Genomic DNA, 27,107 nt, shown 5'->3' on the forward strand with positions numbered 1-27,107 from the left:
ACACAACTAAACGAACCTTGTTTGAGTTCTTGTCATATCCATGAGTACAACGTACAGATGCACAGAAATGCCTCCCCACTGCAGCCATACCAGTACGTCGGATACACCAATGACAATCATATCAATCACCCACTCTCAACCTTGTGTTGGCTATGGCCCCCTTCAGATTCTGCTCTAAGTTTACTGGCCCCCTTCCCTGTGAAACAGTCAAGTTTAGTTGGTTTCTTCTGTACTTCTCTCCCACTGACTACAAAAATGTTTAAAAAAATTTACGTTATATGAGGTGAAAAGAAGACAAGGCTTTTATTTAAATGGGCCATGGCACCCCCCCCCGCCCCCCATCCCACTCCCCAGGAGGGTTGTAGGTTCCCCGTTGAAATGAATGGAATAAATCATGGAAATAAATAATAAATAATAAATATAAAGGCTTGGTAGATGATAAATACATAGATAAAGTGGTCTGTTCCCCAAACTCGAGGGCATCAGTTTACGGTGAGAGGGAGAAGGGTTCATGGGGATCTGAGTGTGTTTTTATTTTCAAGGAGGTCCTGGAGAGGTGGGAGAGGAGGAACAGTGACAACAATGGAAGAGAATAAACAGGGCATTGAGGGATGAGGGATTAATGCAGGCAAGTGGGATCAGTGCAGGGAAGCACATTGATGAGCTGAAGGGTCTGCTTCTGGACAGTACAACATGATCGGTCCATTATGTGCACAAGGACACTCTAACACCAGCACAGACCATCTCCTGGCCCGGTGCTCCTGGTCACTACCTAGGGGAGACACAGCACTGCAAGGCAGGGGGAGGTCTCAGCTGTGGGAGAAGCTACACTTTCAGGAGGTGCACAGGCAGGAGCACCAAGTGGGGGAGGAGGTGCAGTTTTTGGGCCCCTGTGTATGGCACAATGCAGAGGTGACTCACAACAATTTACGACCAGGGCTACATACCGGACAAGCTCATAGAACACAGGACAGCACAGAAACAGGCCATTCTGCCCACATTTGTGTCGAGCAGAATGCCCAATTCACATTACACAGGCCCTTTGGCCTAACTTGCCCATGATGGCCCACTTCCCCATTCACTTGTCCCCATGCCCCCCCTCTCCAACCTTTCCTATCCTGGGACAGCAGGAACTGACAGATAGAGAAAGATTGGAGGGGCCAGGGTCACACTCATTGGGATTTGGAAGAATGAGAGGGGATCTCATTGAGATCCCTGTTGGGATCAGACAGGGTAGATGCAGGAAGGATGTTTCCGATGATGGGGAAGTCCAGGGCAAGAGGTCAAAGTCCACTGCAAAAAGATATTGAAACCCACAGAACTTCCTACCACGTGAAGCTATCGAGGGCAGCCCACCAGACGCATTTAAAATGGAGCTGGGTGTTGCTCTTATGGTCAAAGGGATCAAGGGGCGTGGAAGGAAAGAAAGAATAGGGGACTGAGGTCAATGATCACCTATGATGGCATTGAATGATGAACAGATTTGAAGGGCTGAATGGCCCTCTCGCTTCTATTTGCTATGCTTCATTGATAATGTCCACGGACCAGTCTAAATATCTTCTAATGTTGTAACTGTCCCTGTCTCCACCACTTCATCTGGCAGCTCATTCCACACACCAACCAACCCTTTGTGTGAAGAAAATGTCCCTCTCACCACTCACCTTAAACCTATTCTAACTTTATGAAACTAAATACAAAAACCACATCCTTCTTCAGTCTTGAAGAAGGTTTCCGGCCCAAAACGTTGAGCGTTCCTTTTCTCCCACTGACACTGTTTGACCTGCTGAGTTCCCCGAGCAGAGGATGTGTGCTCCAGATTCAAGCCTCTGCTGTCTCCCACATGCCCCCCAGGGTAACAAGGAGAGCAGCGTCTCCCCCCGCCCCCCCACCCCCCATGATGGTCATTTGTCAGCCCGTGTTTTCCTGCTTACAGCAATTGAATGGTTCAGTGGTCCACTACAAACAGACACTTTCAAATTAAACTATTGAACCCTTGAACCTCCCCTTGTTATATTAATCAGGCTCTGCTCCGACAACACGAAGGGGCTGCTGTTTTGGACTTGGATTACTGAAAATATTTATTTTCTTTCATCTTTTTATTGTCTCTTTAATTTAATTAGTTTACCATTATAGTTTTTCTTGGCAAGTACCTGTGTGTCTGCAGCAAGTATGAATGCCAATGCATATGTACCTTGTACAATGTGTATGACAATGAACTTGTTATCCATTAATGACGTTTAGTTCTACAGATGATGGTACGATTGAACTCAGATCGTTAGTCAAGAACTTTTGCTAATCCACTAATTGTCCAGTTGGTGGGAAGGCTCCACCCAGTGCTGGAACAATGTCCCACCTCCTGCTCCACCCATCTTAATGGCATTGAAATGGTGACAGTGGTGACTAGATCACCAGGCCAGGACCAACCACATCAACACCAACCCTCTGGTTTCTTAGAAGACCTATGAATTTTGGCACGTCCATAAGACAAAGGATCAGAAATAGGCCTTTCAGCCCATGAAGTCTGCCCCAGCAGTTAATCATGAGCTGATCCATTTTCCCCAATCGGACCCACTGCCCAGTCTTCTCCCCATGATCTTTGATAACCCGGCTAATCAAAAACCTTTCAATCTCTGGCTTAAATACCCCCAATGACCTGGTCTCCTAAACCACCTGGGGCAACAAATTCCACAGATTCATCACTCTCTGGTTGAAGAATTCCCTCCACATCTCCGTTCTAAGTGGAGATATATTCAAGTTGTGCCCTCTTGTCCTAGACTCTCTCACCAAAGGAAATAACCTTTCTACATCTACTCTTTCCATGCTTTTCAACAACAGAAATAATTCAGAGATCATTCCCCATTCTCCTAAATTCCAATGAGTACAGGAAGAGAGCTGTCAAACGCTCCTCACATGATAATCCTTTCAATCCCAGAATCATCCTTTTTTTTAAACTTTATTTATTCATTCAAAATACAGATAATAAGTAACATATATATCAATAAACAAAGCATGAACGTTATATTTTATATATATTTTAAAAAAAGAAACCCCCCCCTTTCAGCCAACTCTCCAGTACTGAACCCCAGTGTTACACAGTGACAGACCTGCCCCCACCAGTACTGTAACCCAGTGTTATACAGTGACAGACCCATCCCCACCAGTACTATACCCCAGTGTTATACAGTAACTGACCCATCCCCACCAATACTGTACCCCAGTGTTACACAGTGACTGACCCATCCCCACCAGTACTGTACCCCAGTATTACACAATGACAGGCACATCCCCACCAGTACTGTACCCCGGTGTTACACAGTGACAGACCCATCCCCACCAGTACTATACCCCAGTGTTACACAGTGACAGACACAGCCCCACCAGTACTGTACCCCGGTGTTACACAGTGACAGACACATCCCCTCCAGTACTATACCCCAGTGTTACACAGCGACAGACCCGTCCCCACCAGTACTGTACCCCAGTGTTACACAGTGACAGACACATCCCCACCAGTACTGTACCCCAGTGTTACACAGTGACTGACCCATCCCCACCAGTACTGTACCCCAGTGTTACACAGTGACAGACACATCCCCACCAGTACTGTACCCCAGTGTTACACAGTGACAGACCCATCCCCACCAGTACTGTACCCCAGTATTACACAATGACAGGCACATCCCCACCAGTACTGTACCCCGGTGTTACACAGTGACAGACCCATCCCCACCAGTACTATACCCCAGTGTTACACAGTGACAGACACATCCCCACCAGTACTGTACCCCGGTGTTACACAGTGACAGACACATCCCCTCCAGTACTATACCCCAGTGTTACACAGCGACAGACCCGTCCCCACCAGTACTGTACCCCAGTGTTACACAGTGACAGGCCCATCCCCACCAGTACTGTACCCCAGTGTTACACAGTGACAGACCCATCCCCATCAGTACTGTACCCCAGTGTTACACAGTGACAGACCCATCCCCACCAGTACTGTACCCCAGTGTTACACAATGACAGGCACATCCCCACCAGTACTATACCCCAGTGTTACACAGTGACAGACACATCCCCACCAGTACTATACCCCAGTGTTACACAGTGACAGACACATCCCCACCAGTACTGTATCCCAGTGTTACACAGTGACAGACCCATCCCCACCAGTACTGTACCCCAGTGTTACACAGTGACTGACCCATCCCCACCAGTACTGTACCCCAGTGTTACACAGTCACAGACACAGCCCCACCAGTACTGTACCCCAGTGTTACACAGTGACAGACCCATCCCCACCAGTACTGTACCCCAGTGTTACACAGTGACAGACACATCCCCACCAGTACTGTACCCCAGTGTTACACAGTGACTGACCCATCCCCACCAGTACTGTACCCCAGTGTTACACAGTGACAGACCCATCCCCACCAGTACTGTACCCCAGTGTTACACAGTGACAGACCCATCCCCACCAGTACTGTACCCCAGTGTTATACAGTGACAGACACATCCCCACCAGTACTGTACCCCAGTGTTACACAGTGACTGACCCATCCCCACCAGTACTGTACCCCAGTGTTACACAGTGACAGACACATCCCCACCAGTACTGTACCCCAGTGTTACACAGTGACAAGCCCATCCCCACCAGTACTATACCCCAGTGTTACACAGTGACTGACCCATCACCACCAGTACTGTACCCCAGTGTTACACAGTGACAGATCCGTCCCCACCAGTACTGTACCCCGGTGTTGCACAGCGACGGACCCCACCAATACCGTAGCCAGTAGCGTTATCTCCGAGGCCAACATTAATACAACTGAGGATGTCAATGAGTTAGAAAAGATTTGTTAAGAAGAGAGTTACGGAAGTTTATGTCATCATGAGGGGCGTTGATAAGGTGAATGCTCATGGATAAAGCATAGATGATTCTAGAACTAGAGGGCAAAGGATTATGTTGAGAAGGTATAGAATTGCTGAAGGCCAACCTTTTTCACTAATAGAGTTGTCCCTGTCTGCCAGAGGAAACAATAGAAATGGGAAAATTTCCAATGTTCAAAAGATACATGGAAATGGCATGTTCAGAAAGACTATATAGATTGAACTTTGAATAAATGGGAAAGGGGGAAGAGGGAGGGAGGGAAGGGAGGGGGGAAAAAGGCGAGAAAATGACACTGTATATATTTAAGAGAAAAATGTCTGTATGTATTTTGGTCAGTATGGTTTATGGTGTGAAAAGTTAAAAAATTTAAAAAAAAAGAAATGGCATGTTTAGAAGAAAATGGACCATATCTCAGCAAACAAGATGACACCAACTTGGTTGTCATGAACAAGATGGGCTGAAGGGCCTGTTTCATGCTGTATGACCCTATGATTCCATGCTCACCACCATGCAGAGCCCTCCATGTTGTCCAAGTTGTCACATAACTGCAAGGTGACCTTTGGTCACCTCAGGACCCCCACCCCTAGCCCGCCAGATAGCTGCCTCCAGGAGACAACTGGTTAGCCCCACACTATTACAGTACCAACAACCCATGTTTGAATCCAGTGCTGTCTGTAAGGAGGTTGTACGTCTCCCCATGCTTGCGTGGATTTTCCCCGGGTGCTACGGTTTTCTCCCACCCTTCAAAACATATGGGGGTTGTAGTAAAAACACAAAACCAACATTTCGAGCTGGAGCCCTTCTTCAAGGTGTGGAAAAATGTCGGCAGGCGTCTGAACAAAAGCGATGGGGGCTGTAATGGTTGGAGGTGATAGGTGGAGAAAGGAGGGAGGAGAGAGCAGCCAGCAAGGGGAGGAACGATGGGTAGGTGAATAGAGGGGGAAGGGGTTAATTGGTGTATTTGCGCGGCACGGGGTCGTGGGCTGGAAGTTCCCATTATCACGCTGTATGTCTAAATTTAAAAAAAAGTTTAAAATTAATCCAGGCTTGGGGGTTGTTGCTACCACTCCTGAACAAATCAAAACAGAGGTTTCGAGCAGTAAGGGTGTCAAAGGTTGCAGGGAGAAGACAGGAGAATGGGTTGAGATCTAGTTCAAATGGGGAAGCAGATTTGATGGGCTGAATGGTGTATTGGCCTTCCATAAAACACATCTCCTATCCTTCACTAATGGGGAAAGACCGACACTCAGCAGTAACTAAATATTTAGAGAAGTTCAAATCTATATGTTAGTCCTTGTAGAAATATTATATTCATTTGGAGTATCTGTCCTAAATCTGGATCTGGAAGCTGGCCAACACTGTCAGTGGGCCTTGCCAAGTGTGTTTTCTGTCGCTTGGGGCCATTATTACATCACTGATCCATAGTTCTGTGGGTTAAACAAGAAAGTCTGCAGATGTTGGGTTTCGACTTGCTGCAGTTACCATCTACCCTGCTCCGTGAGCAAGGGGAAAGGCCCTGCCCTGCTCTGAACCCAGATGCCTGCAGCCTGAACTCTGACACAGGGCTTTCTGCATACTCCATCTACGGCATGTCACGGGGCACCGAGGAATCATCAGCTCAGGAGGGGGGCATTTTAACTCCAGCCATTCACCCCCACCAAGCCTCACAATTCAATCTGAGGGATCTCTGCAGGGCCAGAGACATTATCTGTGCAGTGCTGGGTCCAAGCCAAGGGCCTCAGGCTTGATCCATCAGGTGTACTATGGAGAACATTCTGGCTGGTTGCATCACTGTCTGGTACGGTGGTGCACATGACAGGAAAAGACCACAGACAGTTGTGAATTCTACCAGCACCATCAGTCTTCACTCCATTAAGGACACACCTCAAGAAACCAGCCGCTATCCTCAGCACCCTGGCTACATCCTGTTTTCACTGTTACCAATAGGAAGGAGGTCCAGGAGCCTGAAGACGAGCACCCAATGGTACAAAAACAGCTTCTTCCCCTCCTCCATCAGATTTCTGAGCAGACAATGAATGAACCACAGACACCACCTCACTTGTTCTTCTTTTGCATGAATTTCATATTAAATTGAGACATCCAGGTAACAGGCCCCTTCAGCCCATGAGCCCGTGCTGCCCCAACTACACTTACAACCCCAATATGTTTTGAATGGTGGAAGGAAACCTGAGCCCCCCCCAGGGGAAACCCACACAGACACGGGGAGAACGTACAAACTCCTCACAGACAGCGCAGGATTCAAAACCCAGTCTCGATCACTGGTGCTGTTACAGTGTTGCTCTAACCGCTAATCGTGCCACCCCCTACGAACTCCTTACAGCGTGAGATTTGATCCCCAGTTGTTGGTGCTGAATAGTGTTCCACTAACCATTACGTTAACAGTAGTGCGTTTACAGAAATGTAATTTATAGCAATTTTGCGCATGTCATGAGCATCACTGCTGCTGGAAAACATTTCGTTAAATTTTTCATTAAATTCTGATTTGGTACAATCAGAACTCCATTTCCTCGTGGAGCATGCATCTCCTCACACAGTTGGCCTGTGTGGCCCTTGAGAAAGCGGTGATGTCACCTCCCTGAGGTGCTGAAGTTCAGGTGAAGGTGGTGTCAGGGAGAGAGTTCCAGCCGTGATGAAGGGCTGGTGACATAGTTCCCAGTTCAGGCTGGTGCGTGACATTGAGGGGATCCTCTGAGCAGACACGTTCTCCTCCTCGAGACATCCTGAAGTGTCCAATGCTCGGAACAGTGGTCACTGCCTTCTACGTTCACTTCAAGTTCACTGCTGCATGCGCCAAAGTGAAGTCAAAATGTTTGCTCAAGTCTAAAGCTGGGTCCCAAAGACTGACTTCACAATCACACAAGATAAAGGAACAGAAGTAGGCCATTCGGTTCATTGAGTCTGCACCACCTCTCCACCCTGAGCTAAACCATTCTCACATCCAGTTAAAATTTCCAGCCTTTTCCCTAGAAGTCTGTAGAAATTCTTGACCCCAAATCATGGATCTACCATGGCAAGAATCCTACCCGATGCATCACTGCAAGGGACAGGAATCACTCTGCCCAAGATCGCAAGAAATCTGATAGAGTTATGAACGCAGCTCACCCCTCCCCTCCATTGGATCCATCACACACCTCTCTCCCCTTCATCACACCCCCCCTTCATCAGCTCCATCACACCCCCCTCCCCTTCATCGACTCCATCACAAGCCCTCTCCCCTCCATCAACTCCATCGCACACTCCCCTCCCCATCACATACCTCCTCCCCTCCATTGGCTTCATCACACACCTCCCTCCCCTTCATCACACCCCCCCTTCATCAGCTCCATCACACCCCCCTCCCCTTCATCGACTCCATCACACACCCTCTCCCCTCCATCAATTCCATCGCACTCCCCTCCCCATCACATACCTCCTCCCCTCCATTGGCTCCATCACACACCTCCCTCCCCTTCATCAACTCCATCACACCCCCCTCCCCTTCATTGACTCCATCAGACACTCCCTCCCCTCCAGTGACTCCATCACACACACCCCTCCCCTTCATCAACTCCGTCCATACCTCTCACAGTCTCACAGCAGCCACCATATTAAAGTCCGGTCCCACCTCGGTCACACTCTTCCTCCCCACTCCTCCCCTCCTGTCATTCAGAAGATACACGAGCTGGAAAACATGAAGCTCTAGATTCTGTTTCTTTCCCGTTGTTATCAGGTTCTTGAATTGGTGAAGAATGATGACCTTGCATAGTTTTTACTTGCAGTCCTGCACCTTGTCCTGGTGATACTACGGCCTGCACTGACCACAGCAACATAGGCTTAAACAATTCCACGAGAGATATGGATACATTCGATGCTCATCAGCTTTTCCCTCCGCATGGACGAAGACAGTGAATAGGTTTAAGGTGAGGGGGAGTGGCCCTGAGGAACAACATCTTCACTCGGAGGGCGGTCCGTATCTGGAACAAGCTGCCAGTGAGAGATGTAGAAATAGGAAGGGTTGGAGGGCCATGGGCCAAATGCAGGTACATGGGACTAGCCCAGAGTGCCGGCTTGGACAAGTGGAACATAAGGGTCTGTTCCACACCCTGCACTGCATTATTGTAGCACTCTTTCAGTTGACTTGGCTGGATAGCATGCAAAACAAAGCCTCTCAGTGCCTCTTGATACACGTGATAATGAACAATTCCTTTCACTCCAGGCAGGAATATGGAGGAGGTGTTTGGGGCCTTGGCAAGGCTGAACTGAGGGGACAGGTGTAATGGGAGGTCACCCTTCCACCCTCACTGGTGAGGAGACCGGAGATTCTCTACACCTCCTCAAATGTTCCCCCTCCTGTCCACAGGCCACGGATTCCATGAGTCACTGAGGATATTGCAATCTTTCTGAGGAAATTCTGATGTCAACTTTGAATAATTTCCTCTGGATACAGCCGTCTATTTCCTGTGTGTCTTGGGAGATCTTGGAGTCATGCATGACTGGACGTCGCACAGCCAGGTTCAAGACTGTCGTCACTTGCGCTAAGGCGCTGTGTTAGAGACTGTTTTGCGAGCAGACTGAGTACAACAAGTACAGAGTTCCAGGGAAGGAGCAAAGGCAGCATCAATGTATTGGTATGGGGTTCATTCAGGAGACTGATAACAGCAGGGAAAAACAGTCCTGAAATCTGGTGGTGTGTGATCTCACACTGGTGAGCAGGGGGAGAAATAGATGGAGAGGGGGAGGAAGAGAGAGAAGGGGGGATATAGAGATGGGGACAGCGGGGTAGTGAGAGAGGGGATAGAGAGAAAGAGGGGGCAAGGAGAGAGAGAGGAGAGAGATGGGAATAGTAGGGTAGGAGAGAGAGGGGGAGAAAGTAGGGAGAGAGGAGGGGTAGATAGAGAGTGGGACAGAGGGGGAGAGAAATAGGGGTATGGACAGAATAGATGTGAGTAGGATGTTTCCACTTAGGTTGGGGGAGATAAATACAAGAGGTCATAGCTTTAGGCTGAAAGGGGAGAGGTGTAAGGGTAACATTAGGGGAAAGTTTCTCACTCAGAGGGTGGTGGGAGTGTGGAATAAGCTGCCAGAGGAACTAGTGCACAATTATAAACTTTGAAGGAAAGGTTTAGAGGGAAATAGACAACACAGAGAGCCAATGTTTTGGCCTGAGCCCTTCCTCAAGGCCTGAGACATTAGTTAAATATCTTTACCTCCTATGGACACTGCAAGACTTGCTGAGTTCCTCCAGGATTTCTGTGTTTTTTACTGCAATCACAGCATCTGCAGACTTTTGTGTTCTACTTCTTAGAGGGCCAAACACAGTCGAGTGGGACTCGCTCGTCAACACAGACAAGTTGGCGTGTGGTAAAACTCAAAATGGTCTGGATTCTGTTCTCATGAAGGAGGCAGTCATCCAGGGTCCAGAACTAAAAGGGGTGGGGGGGGGGGGCGGTCCCTGACTGGGGCTGACACAAGGATGGCAGACACAGCACATTACCATGGGAACACCTTTGAGATCGAAACACTCTCTCCAGGTGAAGCAGACACTTGCATTTCTCTCAGACGTAGTGGCTGCAGTCAGTATTCACAGTGTCACCTCCACTGCACTGGGGAAACCAAATGCTGACCTGGTCTTGTCCAGAAAAGACTTCTGTTCAGTCCAAGGGATTAATTCTTAACTCCCAGCTCATGGCAATCCCATTTCTTCTTTGATCTTTCAGTGACTTCCCACGTCACACTGGAGCAGCCATTCTCAACCTTTTTTTGTTTATGTTCCTCCCCCAAACCCCACCACCCTTCCCCCCAACCCCGGACTCTGCTCAAAGTTTATTACATTTAAATCTTAAAATTTAGACACTTGGCACGTTGACTGGCCTTTTCATCCCATGAGCCCATGTCGCCCAATTACACCCCATTAAACTACATTTCGGACGTTGGGAGGAAACTGGAGGCCCTGGGGAAAACCCATGCAGACACGGGGAAAACGTGCAAACTCCTGACAGACAGCGCAGGCCCCCTTCCCTGTGAAGTTGTCGTTTTGGTTTCTTCTGTACTTTTCTCCTCCTGGGTACGTAGAAAAAAATGTAAAAGATATTTATGTAATGTGAAGTAAACACCTGGAAGAACTCTGCCGGTCTTTTCACGTCCATAGGAGACAGAGATAGATTTCTGACGGTTTGGGCCTGAGCCCTTCTTCAAGGTATGAGTAGATGAGATGCTTATACATTCTACTTTTACTTCAATGTGGTGTGATCCCAGGGGTGGGGGGCAGTTGGGAATGGCTGCACGAGAGGACCTGTGTTTAAGAATGAGTGGGTGGGGGTGGGAAAGGTTAAAGAAGATGCACAGGACAGCATTGTTTTCTTACACAGAGAGAGACTGGTGAGTGTCTGGAAAGAGTTTCCAGTGTGGAACCAGATACAAAGGTAGTATTTAAGAGGCATCCAGATATTTACAGAACTATTTAAGGTTGGAAAGATGCAGATCATGTGCAAAGTTTTAGTTTCTCTAAACACAATCTGCTGCAGGAACTCAGCAGGTCGAGCAGATCCGTGGGAGACAAAACGGTTGACGTTTCAGGCCAAAACCCTTTCTCTTAATACAGGGTTTCGGCCTGAGACGTTCTCCCATAGATGGTGCGTGGCCTGCTGTTCCTCCTTCAGGTGGAGTTTGGCTCAGATTCCAGCATCTGCAGTCTGCTGTGGGTCTAAACTTTCAGTTTAATTTGGCCATCGTGCTTGGTGCAGACATGTGGGCTGAAGGGCCTGTTCCCCTGCTGTCCCTATGTTCTACGCCACTCCAATGAAACAGCCCAAGCTCTGGCAACGGCACTTCATCTTCAGCTGGCAGGTAATAGAAGTCAGTAACTTCAGCTCACCGACCTTCCCAGTTTGGGGCCCTGAAGTGGCCAATAATGTTCACTGTTTCCCTCTCTTCCAAAGGCATTGTCTGACCTACTCATTATGTCCAACAGTTTCTTTTTACTTCCGATTTGGTGCATTATGGTTAGTGCCAAACAATTACAGCACCAGCGACCTGGGATTGAATCCCCCCCACTCTGTAAGGAGTTCTCCCCGTGCCTGCATGGGTTTCCTCTGAGGGCTCCAGTTTCCTCCCACCCTTCAAAATGTCTGGCATTAATTGGTCACATGGGTATATTTGGGCAGGACAATCTTGTGGGGCAGAATAGCCTGTTTCTGAGGTGTATTTCTACATTTTTTTGAAATTAAACTTCCAACAGCTTCACATCTGACAGTTCCAGCATCTTTTCCTTTCGTGTTCTCATTCATTTCCTTGTGTTTAAACTCCTGAAGATGGCTCGGCTGTGATTAACACGTGCCCTCACCCTCTTCAACCACCGCACCTTTCATTTTTTTCCCTACCTTACCTCAGGGTGACGCGGTTAGTGCAACGTTGTTGCAGCACCAACGACTGGGGTTCGAATCCCGCACTGTCTGTAAGGAGTTTGTACGTTCTCCCCGTGTCTGCGCGGGTTTCCTCCGGGGGGCTCCGATTTCCTCCCACCCTTCAAAATGAACCCGGGGGTTGTAGGTCAATCTGGTGTAATTGAGCCTGTTACCGTGCTGTACGTCTGAATTTAAATAAACAACATCTCCATGCCACCACAGGCTTCCCGTTCACTCCAAACCTCCCCTTCCCCACAACTTAAAACATGTTGAATTTAAGTTCGACTAAACATCTTCAACCCAAATCCTTAGTGCAATTTTGTTCTCCATAGGCGCTGACTGACCAGCTGAGAGTTTCAGCTTTTCCATTTTCATTTCAGGTTTCTGACATCGGCCTGATTACTTCTGTGTCTAAGATCAGGAGCAGTTTATCAACTTGGGGTTTTGGTTCTTTCAAATCTGAGCAAGATCATTTACAGATTCTCAGCATTTGGTGTCCAGCAGCAGCTTCCAAAGACTCACCAGCTTACATCTCCAGACAGGAGCAGGGTTTCAAGCATCAGGCACCTCACTGTGTTGAATCCACAATGAGGAGCCTGTCAGTTACTGAGACTCAACATCTGCAACTGTTCCAGGCACACGTCCAGCTCGATAACTTCCTGAGCAGTGACTGAATGATCAGTGAGTTGCCACATCATCGAGTGAGGCCTGCCGGCACAACGAGGTAGGGACTGGAGAAGGTGCACAGGAAAGGTGGAGGGGGTGGGAAGGGTGGGGGGTCAGGGAGGAGGGAGCGAGAGAGAGAGTGAGAAAGAGACAGACATACTGAGACAGAGTGAGAGAAAGAAAGAAAGAAAGAGGGAGAAGAAAGAAACAGAGGGACTTTCTCTCTGTGACAGAAACAAACAGAGAGAGAGAGACAAAGAATGAGAAAGACAGAGGAACTCCACACACACACGCGCACGCCCACACGCACATACACACACACTCCCACACACACTGTGCGAAGGAGACAAACTGAAAGAGTGAGAGAGAATGGGGAGGAAGAAAATGAGGAGCAGAGAGGCAGAGGGAGATATGTGAAGAGACTGAGGATTGGAACGAGCAGAGATACCAAATGAAGAAAGGACAGAGGAAGGCTGTTGAGAGGAATAAAGAGCCCTTCTGCGTGCTCTGAATGCAGCCCCTCAGCCACAGTGTGCTCAGCAGAGACCTTCTGCACATTGCGGATAATGAGAAAAGCTGATGGGGTTTGGAGAGCGAGGAAGTGAATGGGTGTTTATCTGGTTTATATTGAAAGGAACGAGCCTGCAATTCAGTAATCCATCCCCGTCCGTGAGTGTGGAGACCCTGGATCCAGTCCCTGCTCCAGGTGGGTTTGAGGCTCGATATAGGAGCTCCAACTTCACTGGGGTCCAGTGGACAAGTGCCCCCTACTCCTCACCACAGGCGTGTTAATAGCTTTCCCCCAAGGCCTCAGGCCAAACTTTCTGACTCCTTAAACAGCGCAAACATCCCAGAGAACAGCAGGGGAGCATGGTGGAACCTCTGGCTACTAGGCACCATCACACAACATGTGGTGTCAGGGCTAGAGCAAGTAGTGGGGTAAAACCGTGCAGCATGGAACCAGGCCATTTGGCCCAACCAGTCAATACAGACTCTTCAGCACCCGGTCTATAAACCTCTGAGTCCAGGTGGGTGATCAGTGCTCATCTGAAGACTGCTTAATACTGTCTGTCACTATGGCTGCCACCACTCTCCAGCAGCGAGTTCCAAGTACTCCCCACCCTCTAAGTGAAGGAGGTCTCCCTCCCACCTCTTCCCCATTAACCTAAACCTACGTTCTCTCATCTTATCTGGGGCCAAGTTGGGGAAAAGATTCCTGCGGTCTACCCTATCTAAACAACTCATAATGTTATATATCGCAATCAAGTCCCCCTTTTAGCCTCCCCTGCTCTGGAGAGGACAGACCTTGTTCAGTCTCACCTCTGAACTGAAATACAACATCATGGAGAATTTTAGTCGCGTACTTCTGATAAGTAGAAATTCGGCCTGGGCTGCAGGAAAAAGAAACTCAGGGTTGTTCGTGATCGACAGTATCAAAACATCGCGCCAACAAATATAAACTTACCGGCACTCCACAATCTAATTTAAAGAGGAGGTGATGAGTTCTTGATTAGTGCAAGGATCAAAATTACAGGGGAATGGGGTTGAGGAAAAATATATCAGCCATGAACTGAATGAAAGAGCAGACTCGATGGGCCAAATGGCCTAATTCTACTCCTACCTCTCATAATGTTCTTATAGAACTAGACGCAGTTCTCCAGCTGAGGTCTGTTGGGGTGAAGCGTATCCTTTCAACTGTATTCACAGCCCTGGCTAATGAGAGCCAGTTCTGCCTCTTGAACGCACTCAACCAGTGGTCTCCAGTGATGAAGAATTCCAAAAGTCACGAGCTCAAGCAACTTGAAGGGGAGAGGACCTTTGGTACATCCTCCAGCTTCTTGAAGCCACAATCATCCTCTCACAGTCGGTGGCGGACAGCAGTGAGGTACAGTTGGGAAAAACACACCCAAATGCTAGATGAACTCAGCCGGTCTTTTCAGCATCCATAAAAAGCAAAGATATATTGCTGACATGTTGGGCCTGAACCCCTTCAAGGAAGAAGCAGATTAAATTCCATATTTTGATAGAATTTGATGTCTTAAAGAAACAAGTGATTTACGTCATATGTTTAATCTGTGATGTATACCTGATATGGCCTGTTCTTTGTTATATTAGAAGATTTTGAATGTAGGATTTATATGTTAAATTCAATTAAAAAATTTTTTTAAAGGAAATGGTGAGGTTAAATTTAATTTTTTTCAATTATTTTTTAAAATTTAAACATGCATCACGGTAACAGATCCTTACGGCCCATGCTACCCATTACACTCAATTGACCCACAGCCCCCAGTATGTTTCGGATGGTGGGAGGAAACCGGAGCCCTGGGGAAAATTCACACAGATACGGGAGAACATACAAACTCCTTACAAACACCGTGGGATTTGAATCCAGATTGCGGGCACTGTTTCTGCATTACACTAATCGCTACGCTAATTGTGCCGAGACCTTATTGAATAAGGGGTGGCAGGCTTGAGGGGCTAGTATTTGTTCACATGGGCAACATCTCAACTTGCAGCTATTGATCGAGTGAATACATCCCGTCTCATAGCTGACTGGCAGGAAATGAGAGTTTGGGTCAGAGACACAGTGAGGCCCAGTTGTTTTATCCAGCACCCAGTGAAAGCTCTGTCGTTAACCCAGTCCAAATTATTTTCATTGCCCACAGTGCTGGACACTTTCCCAAACTTTATTTAAGCATTTCTCAATTTCGATTTGTTTCCTGTTGTCAGCAAGACAGGAAGTGAAGGTTGGCATTCAAAATGTTGGAACACATTTTCTTTTACAAGTGACGCAGAAAGTCCACATATATACTGATAAAAAGGCCCCTCCAGCAACATCTCCCGATGGGTACGAGACCCTCGGCGAAGGGGAGAGAGAGCTGTAGCTCCTGCTTCACCTCCTGGCAATGATGCAGCTCCTTTCCCTACCTCCCATGGGACACCATCTCACCTCCGACCACCCCACCTCCTCAAATATCCACCCAATCTCTCCACAAGAGAGTTGCCAAACTGGGTCTTTGGAAATGAAGTAGACAAATTGTCGAAAGATCGGGGAGCTGAGGTCTGGGCAAGATCGGCAACCATGACTTTGAGCAGACAAAGAAATGCTGGAGGAATTTGACAGGTTGGGCAGGATCTGTCAGGAAATAGTCAGTGAACATTTCTGGTCATGAACCTTTCTCAAGACTAAGATGGAATAGGTTAAATTACATTTGTAATTAGGGGAAAGAAAACTGGAGGAGGCACCCAGAGGTGACGGGTTATGGGACAGAAGGTGTGGATGCTGCTGTGACAGCACCTCTGGGCCATTCCCCAGCTTTCCCCATTCTCAGTGTAATTCCGTCTTAGTCTTGAGACTGGAGAGTGTGCCTCATGGAGATCGATTGAGTGAACTTGGTCATTTTTCCTTGGAGAGACGGAGGATGAGGGGTGACCTGATAGAGGTGGACAAGATGATGAGAGGCATTGATGGCCAGAGGCTTTTCCCCAGGACCAAGACAAGGTTTAGGTGCTTGGGAGTAAGTACGGGGGGGGAATGTAAGAGGTAGGTTCTCCACACAGAGAGGGGTAGGTGCAAGGAATGTGTTGCTGGCCATGGGTGGTGGAGGCAGGATCTTTTAAGAGATCATTAGGTAGGTCATGGTTTTTCAATAGGGAAATTCTAGGCAATTGTTAGAGTAGGTCAACACAACACTGTGAGCCGAAGGGCCTGTGCTGCACTGTAGATTTCTATGATCTATGTAGGCTTTCAACCAGCAAAGCTGAAAGACAAGTCCCCTTTCCTACAAATAATTTCACCAAATTTATCTTAATGTTGATGAAATCTGCTCCTATCTCTAACAGTCCAGAGAAGTGGCAGTAAGAGAGTGCAACAAATATCTCCTTCTTCACAGAACCCCCTACTCTGCAGCCACATCCCCTTCACATCTTGCCCGTCCCGTCCCACCCCCTAGCAAGCTGCCTGCCCCTTTACTCCTCCATGACCGCCCCATCCTTTCCCTCAGACCCTGGACCGCCACTCTTCCACTTTGCCCCAGCCTCTGGCACATAGTCAAAGCTTTATTAACTCCAAGTTGACACACACACCTTTTCCTATTCTGGAACAGAAAAATTGAAGGTTTGGGGGTGAGAGTCTGAGTGATGGAACAGATCCCCTGCTGTAAATACCTGTGGAAGGAAGTGGACAGTCAATGCTTCCATCTGTAGAAATGAGGATCAGAGTTTCTACCCATTCTCTGTCAATGACCTCAGGGAGATGAGATGAGAACTTATTGTCATACACACAAGTACAATGTAAAGATGCTCTGACATTCCTACTTGCTGCAGTCACACAGGTATGCAAGGTTCAAGACTCAAGATTCAATTTATTGTCATGTAATGAAGACAATGCCACATCACACGGAATTTGATTCACCACCGGCAGAAATTGCCTGAAGCGCCTTTTACAGTCAGAGAAAGAGAACTAAAAGAGAATCCCCACAGAGTCTCCATGTGTCCCTGGATTCACCTCCAGCACTCCTGAAGCCCCCACAGCCACACAGGAACCTGAGGTCCAGATCTGAACCTCTTACATGATCAGGAACCCTCTCACATCCTGGTTCCGTTACCCGGTACCCCTTCAAGTTGTCTTGAGTCAGTCTCCAGCAGTCCACAGTCCAGTGTGAATTCCTCAAGCGCAGTTGCCAGCAGCCCCGCAGCCTGTGTGGGTTCCTCGCCTCGAGCCGCCAACAACCTGCTGCCTCAGAGCTCCTCGATGTCTGTCTCCTCTGCTTCTTCCCAAACGGGGGAGGGGGGTTCTCCCCGTTTTCTGGTGCCATGTGCCAGGCCTCTGCTTCCCCAGAGTCTGCAACCCCTCGTGGCCGCTGCCAATCATAGACACCGCCATCTTGGGCCCAGACTCCGCGATTGCAGGATTTTAAATAAACTACTGTCAGCTCCATTTACAGGCCATTTAAAGCCTGCACAGAGCTGACAGTAGTCAGACTGGGTGATTAGACCCCCGCAGGACTGTTTTCCAGTCTCCGTGGGTCTGCGCCACATACCATGTGACAGAATAAAAATACAAAGGATAAATAAATATTATCCACTGCAATTTGTGCAAATAAAGTGGTGTTTCAGTCATGCAGATAAATCCATTTGGTGGTCCTGGACTAGTTTACAGTTAGGGAGAGGGCCGAACGTAGAAGGGCTGGTCTTCAGGCTCCTGCCTGAAGGTAGCAGCGAGAAGAGCTTGTGACTAGAGTGATAGGGGTCGTTAATGATATTGGCTGTCTCCACATGGACATCCAGTGACAGACTCGGCAAGGTTCCTGGCTGTGGGGAAAGTACCCATGCGTGGTAACATGGTGCATCACTGGTGGCCAAGTGGGGCTTTGGCCTCGTTCTAAATACCAAGGAAGTGACTCTTGATGCATCTGCAGAAAGTGGCTGGACGCGACGTGCTTGTCAGCTGATGAATCCCGCCCAGTATTCACAAAGCCCTGCAAGCCACATCTGTGCTGGGTCTCCGAACAAGAACAACAAACTCATCCCAAACCCCTGCTCTTCCCCATCAACACAACTCAGTTCCTTTGGCAGGATGCCCAGTTCCCTCTGATGGTTTTGTAAATGAGAGGCATAGATAGGGTGGACAGACAGCTCCTTTATCCTAGGGCGAGCATAGCAAACACCAGAGGACGTGTACAAGGTGAGGAGAGGAAAGTTCAGGGAAACATCAGGGTAAATATTTTACACAGAGAGCAGAGGATTCCTGCAATGCATTATCAGGAGTGATGGTTGAGGCTGGTACAATAGGGGCATTTAAAAGACTCTTAGGCAGATGGATGGAAGAAAAATAGAGGGTTTTGGATATGAGGTACGGAAGGTTTAGTTTGTTGAGTAGGTTTAAATAGGTCAGCACAAAATCATGGGCCAAAGGGCCTGTCCTGTGCTAGAATGTTCCATGTTGCAACCCTTCTTGGCCAGTGAGTTCCAACTGACAACATGCCGCTAGAAGGAATTCCACATGGGGTTGTTGGGAGGTTTTACAGCACAGAATCAGGCCCTTCGGCCCAACCATGCCAACCTAGGTGCCGAGCTGAGCTGCCTCCATTTGCCTGCATTCCCCTAAACCTTTCCTCTCCATGGACCCTGTCCAGACTTATCCACCATCATTGCTCCCTCTCAAATGCTTCCTCTGGCAACTTGTTCCACCCACCCACCACCCTCTGTATGAAGAAGAGGGCCCCTCAGATCCCCCTTCCACTCATTTTGAGCTATTTCCTCCAGTTATTCCCATAAGATATCAGAAAAGATGTAGGCCCATTGGTCCATCAAATCTGCTCCCAGGGTAGAGAAGATGATCCATTCTCCTGTACCTGGGGAAAAGACAGTGACCTATCGATATCCCTCATGATTTTATAAACACTAGGAGCCCTAGTGGGCTCCTGCTGACCAAAGAAAAACAGTTCCACCCTGCCCAGTCATTCCTTATAACTGAAATGCTCTAGTCCCAGTAACATCCTTGTGAATCTTTTCGGATCCCTCTCTAATCTAATCACATCCTTTCTATGTCATGGTGACCAGAAATACAATATTCCACATGTGGTTCACCAACATCCTGCACGACTGTAACATGTCACACTCAGCTCCTGCACTCAGTGCCCCTTCAGCTGAAGGCAACTTGCCAAACGCTTTCTCCATTCTCTCTCCCTGTGTCACCACTTTTAAGGACTACTGTATTTGCAACCCCACATTCTATATCACTCACCACGACCCCACAAATCCTGCTCTGCATCAACTTTCCAAACACCACACAGGTCAGACAAATTCTATCTGCCATTGTTTTACCCAATGTCCTGGCTGATCGAGACCAGCCATTCTCAACGGGGACCCTACAACACATTTAATTAAAAGCCTTGTTTTCTTTTCACCTCACGTAACAAATATTTTTTGATGTCGTCAGTAGGAGAGAAGTATGGAAGTGACCAAAAGTTGACGACTTCACAGGGAAGGGGGCCCATAAACTTTGAGCCGAGTCCCAAGGGGACCAGAGCCAAAAGATAGTTGAGAATGGCTGATTTATATGCTGTTGGATTTAGCCAATTTCTTTCTGTATCAACCGTTTTTTTGGCTATGAACCCCTCAGGGCTCTGCTCAAAGTTGATGCCCCCTTCTTTGTGAAGCCGTCAACTTTAGCCGGTCTCTTCCATACTCCTCTCCATAAAAAAAAATCATAAAATAAATTTTATGATTTCAGTCCCTGCCCCCCCCCCCCACCTCTTAAGTGTGCTGTGGCCCCTGGGAAGTGTGGGGTGGTCCCCGTTGAGAATAGCTGTTTTAGAAACCAAACAGGACAGGCCCTTAGGCCTACAATGTGGTGCCGATCTATGGAAACCTTTCTATTCACCTTGTTTTTAATTTAATGTATAGTGTTGTAGTTTTTCTTTATGTGTACCTGCAGCAAGTAAGAATGTTGGTGCTTGTACAATGTGGACAACAATAAACGATGTCAATATTCGTTTCATTACAGATTTTTTCCAGTGTCACTTTCTCTCTCATCTGTCCTCATTCAGATTCCTCTTATTACACTTCCAGTGCAAGGATGAAATGAACCATAGGAGCAGAAACAGATCAGACAGATCAACTGCGATTGGCAAGCCCCCGGCTCCCTCTCTCGCCCAGCACCATCGTTAGTCTCTCTTGATATCCAGCACACAACGAGAAGCTGGAGGGACTCAGTGGGTCAGACAGTGTCCGTGTCCACTCAACATGTGGGGTCGGGACCCTTTATCCAGACTAAAGAAGGAAGGGGTGATAGTGAACCAGTGCAGGTACAGGTTTCCTGCAACTTTAAACTTCTCTCAATGTTATTCAACACACGCAGACAAAAGCTGAAGGAGAGGAAACTGACTGGTAACAATGAGGAGGTGTGTGGGGAAAGTGGTGGGGACCAGGGGTCTAGTGGTGGAAGCAGATACAATCACGTTTAAGAGGCTTCAAGACAGACCCATGAATATTCAACTTTATTTTATTGTCACGTAATAAAACAGAGAACGTGACATTACATGAAAGTTCCTTCCGTCTACCGTAAGGCAGACAGAGATTCACCATCGGCACAAATTATTTGGCCCCCCTTACAGTCAGAGCAAGGGAAGCAAAAGAGAGGTGTTCCCCCCCCCCCCATCAAGTCCCTGAGTGTCCGTGGATTTCCCTCCAGCACTCCTCCAGCCACACAGACCCCTGATCGATCCACTGGCTGCCCGAGCCCCAGATCTAAAGCTCACGAAGGGGATGAACAGAGATGTATTACACACAGGCAGCATTAGTGGTCGGCACAGACACAGGGGCCGCAGGGGCTATCCCTGCGCAGGACTGCACCATGTTCTCAACTGTTTCATTAACACCTACTCTACATTGAGAAATCAGGAGCTTTAGTCTTGGGTTAGACACACATCACAACTCTACCTGATTCTAACATCTTTTTATATCAAGTCAACTTCTCCCAGTTTGTTTTAGGCCCTTCGACTGCCTGCAGGAACTTGAGCTCGCCAAGTGGAACCTTGGCTGCTCGATTTATGTCATCTGATCCTCCAATTATTGGATCATCCTGAGTTTGACTCCACCAGCATTGTTTCCCCAGGCCAGGGATCTCGCCCAGCAGTCGAGGAGATGGAACGTGGATACCTCGAGCTCATCGTTGGGGCTGCTGAGCTTATGGTGACGGTGGAGGCATTAACCATGGAGGAGTTGGCTGGATCCATGCACACTCGGTGTCCCTTTTGCATCTCTGTCTTGGCATGGCACTGAATTACCGGTACTTGCTTTGCCTTTGATGGCAAACAATGGAAAGATTTTTGTGCACCTTGTGCACAAGGCAATAAACTGAACCCAGAATCTTGAGTTGCCCATTTGTCTCATTCGCGGGTAACCAATAGCAAGGATGAAATGAACCACAGGAGCAGAAACAGGCCATTCAGCCCATTGAATCTGCCCCACCATGAACTAATCCATTTCCCCACTCAGCCCCACTGCCCGGTCTTCTCCCCATAACCTTTGATGTCCTGGCTCATCAGGAATTAAAGAATGAAGGTCCTCCTGCCTGTTCTCAAAAGTCCACCAGATGCCAGCTCAACAAGCACCAGTGGGTTTTTGCCATCTTTGCTGACAAGATACTTTTTGAGTGGGACAAATAAGGCGCAGGTTCATCTGGGGATACGCTCTTGGAGAAACAGGTCTCAGATGCTGCACAAGTTGGCATAATTTCAGTGCGCAAACCGAGGAGAAAAGTTGCCAAAAATGTGAGATCTTGCATCGTCATCCAGGGCTGTGAACTCTAGGCAGACTCGAGATCAACCATTCTCAACGGGGGCTGGACATCCCCCTGGGGACCACACCATATTTAAGGGGGGGAAGGGTTGCTACAGGCTGAAATTATCAAATAATTTTTTATGTTGTTGGTAAGACAGAAGTATGGAAGAAATCAACTAAACTTGACTGCTTAAACATTAGCCGAGACCTATGGGGGGGTCCATAGCCAAAAGAATGTTGAGAATGGCTAATTTGGATGGTCACAGTGTAGGAAGATGCACTGATGGTTGAACAGGATACGGGCAGAAGCTGCAATCATGCACACGTAAATACACACTTAAGCGCACACCATCATGAGCAAACACACACGTACCTGATGAACCTCGGCGAACAACCCCAAGTAAACTCGTATGCGCACACACGTGGACAACCACATATGCGCATATATATTCACACACGAGCGGACATGCCCACACATGCATAACTGCTACACACGCCTACACCCCCACACGTGCGTACGCGCCCACATGAGCAAACATGCCCATGTGGGTAACAACCCACACATGAATACATGCCCACATGCATGTAACAACCCACACACATGTTCAAGCCAACACGTGCACACATGCACAACATTAAGGCCATTAAACAATGGGCAGAACAAAAGCCTCAGTCGGTGTGGGACGTTCCTTTGGGATCTTCTTCCTTTCCATCCGGGCAGGAAATAGCCGGGGCACAGCTCTGAGAGGGTGATGAATCAATAAGCACACAGTGCCTTTTGGCCTCCTGAAGACTGACCGACCTCACTCCCAACTCCACACAAGGCCGCTTTTCTTGTCTCAGGGAGGCCGACTGAAACAGATCCATTCCAGTCCCAGAGAAATCATCACCCGGTTGGTTAAATTCTCTACTGCCCCATGAACCATCCTGTGACCCCCATCATGTGCCCAACATTGATCCCTGATGGGAGGGGAAAAGGGCAGGTATCTTTGAGAGGGTGGGGGGGAGGAACTGGGAACTGGGGGAGTGGTGCAGAGGTTTGGGGAGGGAGCTGGAAGTACACGGGAGGAGCTTAAACCCACGAACTGTCAGAAGATGGAGAGTTGGGAAGATCAGCAGGGCTATAGAGCTGGAGCTTTTCTCTATGGCATTGAAGGACACCATTTGACCCATCAATTCAATGCTTGCTTAAAGAGCTATCCCACTCCCCCATTCGCTGTTCCTGGACCTGATTCTGCCCATATTTTGGACAACTCCTCCCAGATTTTCCCACAAGGGACAATGAGCCCACCAACTTCATGTTGTTGGGATGTGGGAGGAAACAAGAGCCCCCCTCCCAGGAGAGAGGGGGGGATCCCACGCAGTCACAGGGAGAATGTGCAAACTCCAAACAGACAGCTCCAGAGGTCAGGGTTGAAGCCGAGTCCCCGGAGTTGAGAGACAAGGCTGGATTGGCTGTACCACTGAGAAGGGGAAGGTCGTGCAGGAGCTCGACGCTAAGAAAGATCTGCAGGAGGCAGGAAGCTTTAAACCCTGGCCGTCGGCTCTGTGCTCATTCATTTTGACTCTGGTTGGGGGTGGAGAAGGGGGTTCAGAGAGGAACAGAGAGATACAAATCCAGTGGAAGTGAGTGATACCTCATCATATCTTGACCTCTTCCCACCCACCTTAAAAGTCGAAGAAGCCACAAGGATTGCTTGTCTACGTAGATTGGGGCAGGGAATACAAGAGACGGGATTCTATGTTGCAATGAGTCAGACCGCACAGAGTATTGTGAGCTGTGGTGGTCACCACACTACAGGAAGAATGTGGTTGTACTGGAGAGGGGGCAGAGGACACTCACCAGGATGTTAAACACAGTGGAGGAATTCGGTGAGAGAACAAGAAACATTGGCATTTCGGGTCAGAGTCCATCTCGGTGAAGGAGTCCGAGGCATTGAGCACTCTTCCCCCCACCCCACAACCTCCTTCACCAGTGCTGCTTGACCCGCTAATTGTTCCAGATTCCAGCATCCGCTAACTCTCACCAGGACTTTGCCAGGATTGGAGGACCAAGCTGGGCTCGCTTTCCTTAGAGGAAAGGAAGCCCAAGAGTGAGCTAATCGGGGTTATAGGCAGGGTAGGTAGTCAGAATGGTTTCCCTGTAGGAGACGTATCAAGAACAAGAAGACGCAGGTTGAAGGGGGCACTTTGCTGGGATTTTCCTACCCAGAGAGTGGTTGACACCTGGAACCGTCTGCCAGAGGAGGTGGTAGAATCAGTTAAAGACACTCGATTTAGGAGGGCATTCAGACAGACAGTGAAAAAGCACATTTATATCAAATGGGATCCGTTAAAAAAAGATATAGACAGCATGCAGACTTGGGCGGATGGAGTTCAATCTGGATAAGTGTGAGGTATGCATTTTGGAATGACAAACCAGAAGGTTGAGTATAGGGTTAATGGTCAGTTACTTAGGAGTGTGGATGAACAGAGAGATCTTGGGGTCCAAATCCATATATCCCTCAAGGTCACCACACAGGTTGATAGGATAGTTAAGAAGTTCTATGCCAAGCTTCATTAATAGGGGGGTTAAGTTCAAGAGGTCATGGTGCAACTCTACAAATCTCTGGTGAGACCGCATCTGGAGTATTGTGTTCAGTTCTGGTCTCCTCATTATAGGAAGGATGTAGAAATGATGGAAAGGGTGCAGAGGAGATTTACCAGGATGTTGCCTGGATTGGAAAACAAGTCTTATGAGGAAAGGTTAACAGAGTTAACAGAGTCTCTTTGGAGTGTAGAAGGATGAGAGGAGACTTAATAGAGGTCTACAATCCCATGTTGTCTGTAAGGAGTTTGCACATTCTCCCCCTGTCTGCGTGGGTTTTCTCCGGGGACTCCGGTTTCCTCCTATCCTTCAAATGTACTGGGGGTGTAGGTTAATGGGGTGGTACGGACTCAAGGGTTGAAATGGCCTGTTACCGTACTGTATGTCTAAAAGACAGATTGTGAGCAGCATAGATTAGGTGGATAGCCAGCATCTTTTCCCCTGGACAGGAATAGCGAACATTCTGTAACAAAATTTTCTATTATTCCTCTTCTCAGATCCTCACTTCCCTTGTCTTTAAATAAATTAACTGACTCTCCGATAGTTAAACATACTTTGAGGATCTGGATACAGTTTAGAAAACATATTGGCTTTTTGAGATTTTCTCTTTCTAGTCCTATTTTTACTAACTATTTATTTAAACCTCCCATGATTGACAGCTTTTAAAGAATGGTATAGACTGGGCATTAAAAGTTTTAAAGATCTATTTGTTGAGGGGAGTCTCTTTTTTTGAAAAGTTAAAGATAGATTACCAAATACTCTTTTTTTTTGATTATTTACAGATGAGATATTTAATGCGATCTCAATTTTATGTTTCCTCAGATCTTTGATAAGAATTTAGTAGATGTAATTTTTAATTTACAACTGTTTTATAATGGTTAATATCTAATATTCATGGCATGTTGTTGGGAGTAAGAGAGGCTCCATTGGATGAAATTTAAAAAACCCTGCAAACAGGACCTACAGTTTTCAATCTCTGAAGAAACTTGGAATGTAATTTTTAAATTGGTTAATACCTCATCTTTATGTGCCCGCCACTCCCTCCAACAACTTAAAGTAGTCCATAGGGCTCACATGTCCCAAAGTCAAATTATCTAGTTTTTATGTGGCTGTATCTCCTCATTGTGACAGATGCAACAGTGCATATATTTTGGTCATGTCCGAGTCTTAGGTAATACTGGAAGGAAGTATTTCAAACATTTTCTGTTCTTTTTAAAGTAAAATTTTAAACCTAATCCTTTAACTGCTTTGTTTGGTATTGTTGGAGAGAGTGGCATAACGTTAACAGCATCTGAATTGCATGTATTAGCTTTTATTTCTCTTATGGCCAGGCAGGAGGTGTTGCTCAGATGGAGGGACGTTACCCTATCTCGTCATGCTCAATGGCCACGTGACGTCATGTTTAAATTTAAAGATTCGATGCTCAATTTCTGATTTGAATTTAAATCTTCAAACACTGTGGGGACCCTTTTTGAATTGCTTTGAAAATCTCTGATTCGGTATTAATGCAGATGTGTTGGCTAATAAGGTCATTTATTAATTTGACAGGAAATTATTTTTTTCTCTCTTTGCCAAACAGCTTCTGATTTGGTAGTGGGATTAGATTATTGTTTTATAATAACATATTACTATATTTTGTTTGATTAAGAAGGAGGCTGGATATATACATGGATAAGAGGGAGTTAGAGGGTTATGGGTGGAGAATAGGCGGGGGCGGGGGGGAGCTAGTGGAGGTGTTTGAGTGAACTGGCGTTGTCTTGTAGGCCGAGATGGCCTGTTTCCATGCCATAAACTGTTATATGGTTATATGGAATCTGTGGATGAAATAATATGATCTGAGTGGCGTGTAGTCTGAACTTTTCTATTTTTATGTACTCTATGGAATTTCAATTTCAATAAAAATATTAAAAAAGAAAGGAATAGCAAACACCAATGGAGATGTGTACAAAGTGAAGGGAGGGAAGTTTAGAGGAGATGTCAGGGGTAAGAGTTTTACACAGAGAGTTTTGGGGGGGGGGGCCTGGAATGGATGGTGGTGGAGGTTGAAACATTGGGGGCATTTAAGAGACTCTTAGACACACAGATGGAAGAAAAATAGAGAGTTACGGGCAGGGAGTATTTGGGTTGGCATAACATCGATGGCCGAAGGGCCTGTACTGTGCTATAAAGTTCTATGTTCAGTGAAGATGGTCACAAAGGTCAGTATGGGTAAAATGGGCAGAAAGGCTGCATACAGCACGGCAACAGGCCCTTCAGCCTACGAGCCCATACT

At 47.4% G+C, this 27,107-nt stretch overlaps 1 protein-coding gene across 3 annotated transcripts in view; it reads right to left on the bottom strand.

Moving 5' to 3' along the window:
- The window catches only part of fndc3ba (fibronectin type III domain containing 3Ba), a 211,432-nt gene that overhangs the window by 141,122 nt on the left and 43,203 nt on the right, over positions 1 to 27,107 (bottom strand). The window contains exon 1 of one of the 3 annotated variants that reach the window (XM_069897580.1): positions 17,047 to 17,129. The exons of the other annotated variants lie outside the window; for them this stretch is intronic. The gene's annotated coding sequence lies outside the window, so the exon portion shown is untranslated. Of the gene's footprint in view, positions 1 to 17,046; positions 17,130 to 27,107 lie in introns of those variants that run through there. 3 annotated transcript variants of the gene reach the window in all.

Source organism: Narcine bancroftii, chromosome 9 (genome assembly GCF_036971445.1).
Source record: "Narcine bancroftii isolate sNarBan1 chromosome 9, sNarBan1.hap1, whole genome shotgun sequence".
In the NCBI taxonomy this organism is placed as follows: Eukaryota; Metazoa; Chordata; class Chondrichthyes; order Torpediniformes; family Narcinidae; genus Narcine; species Narcine bancroftii.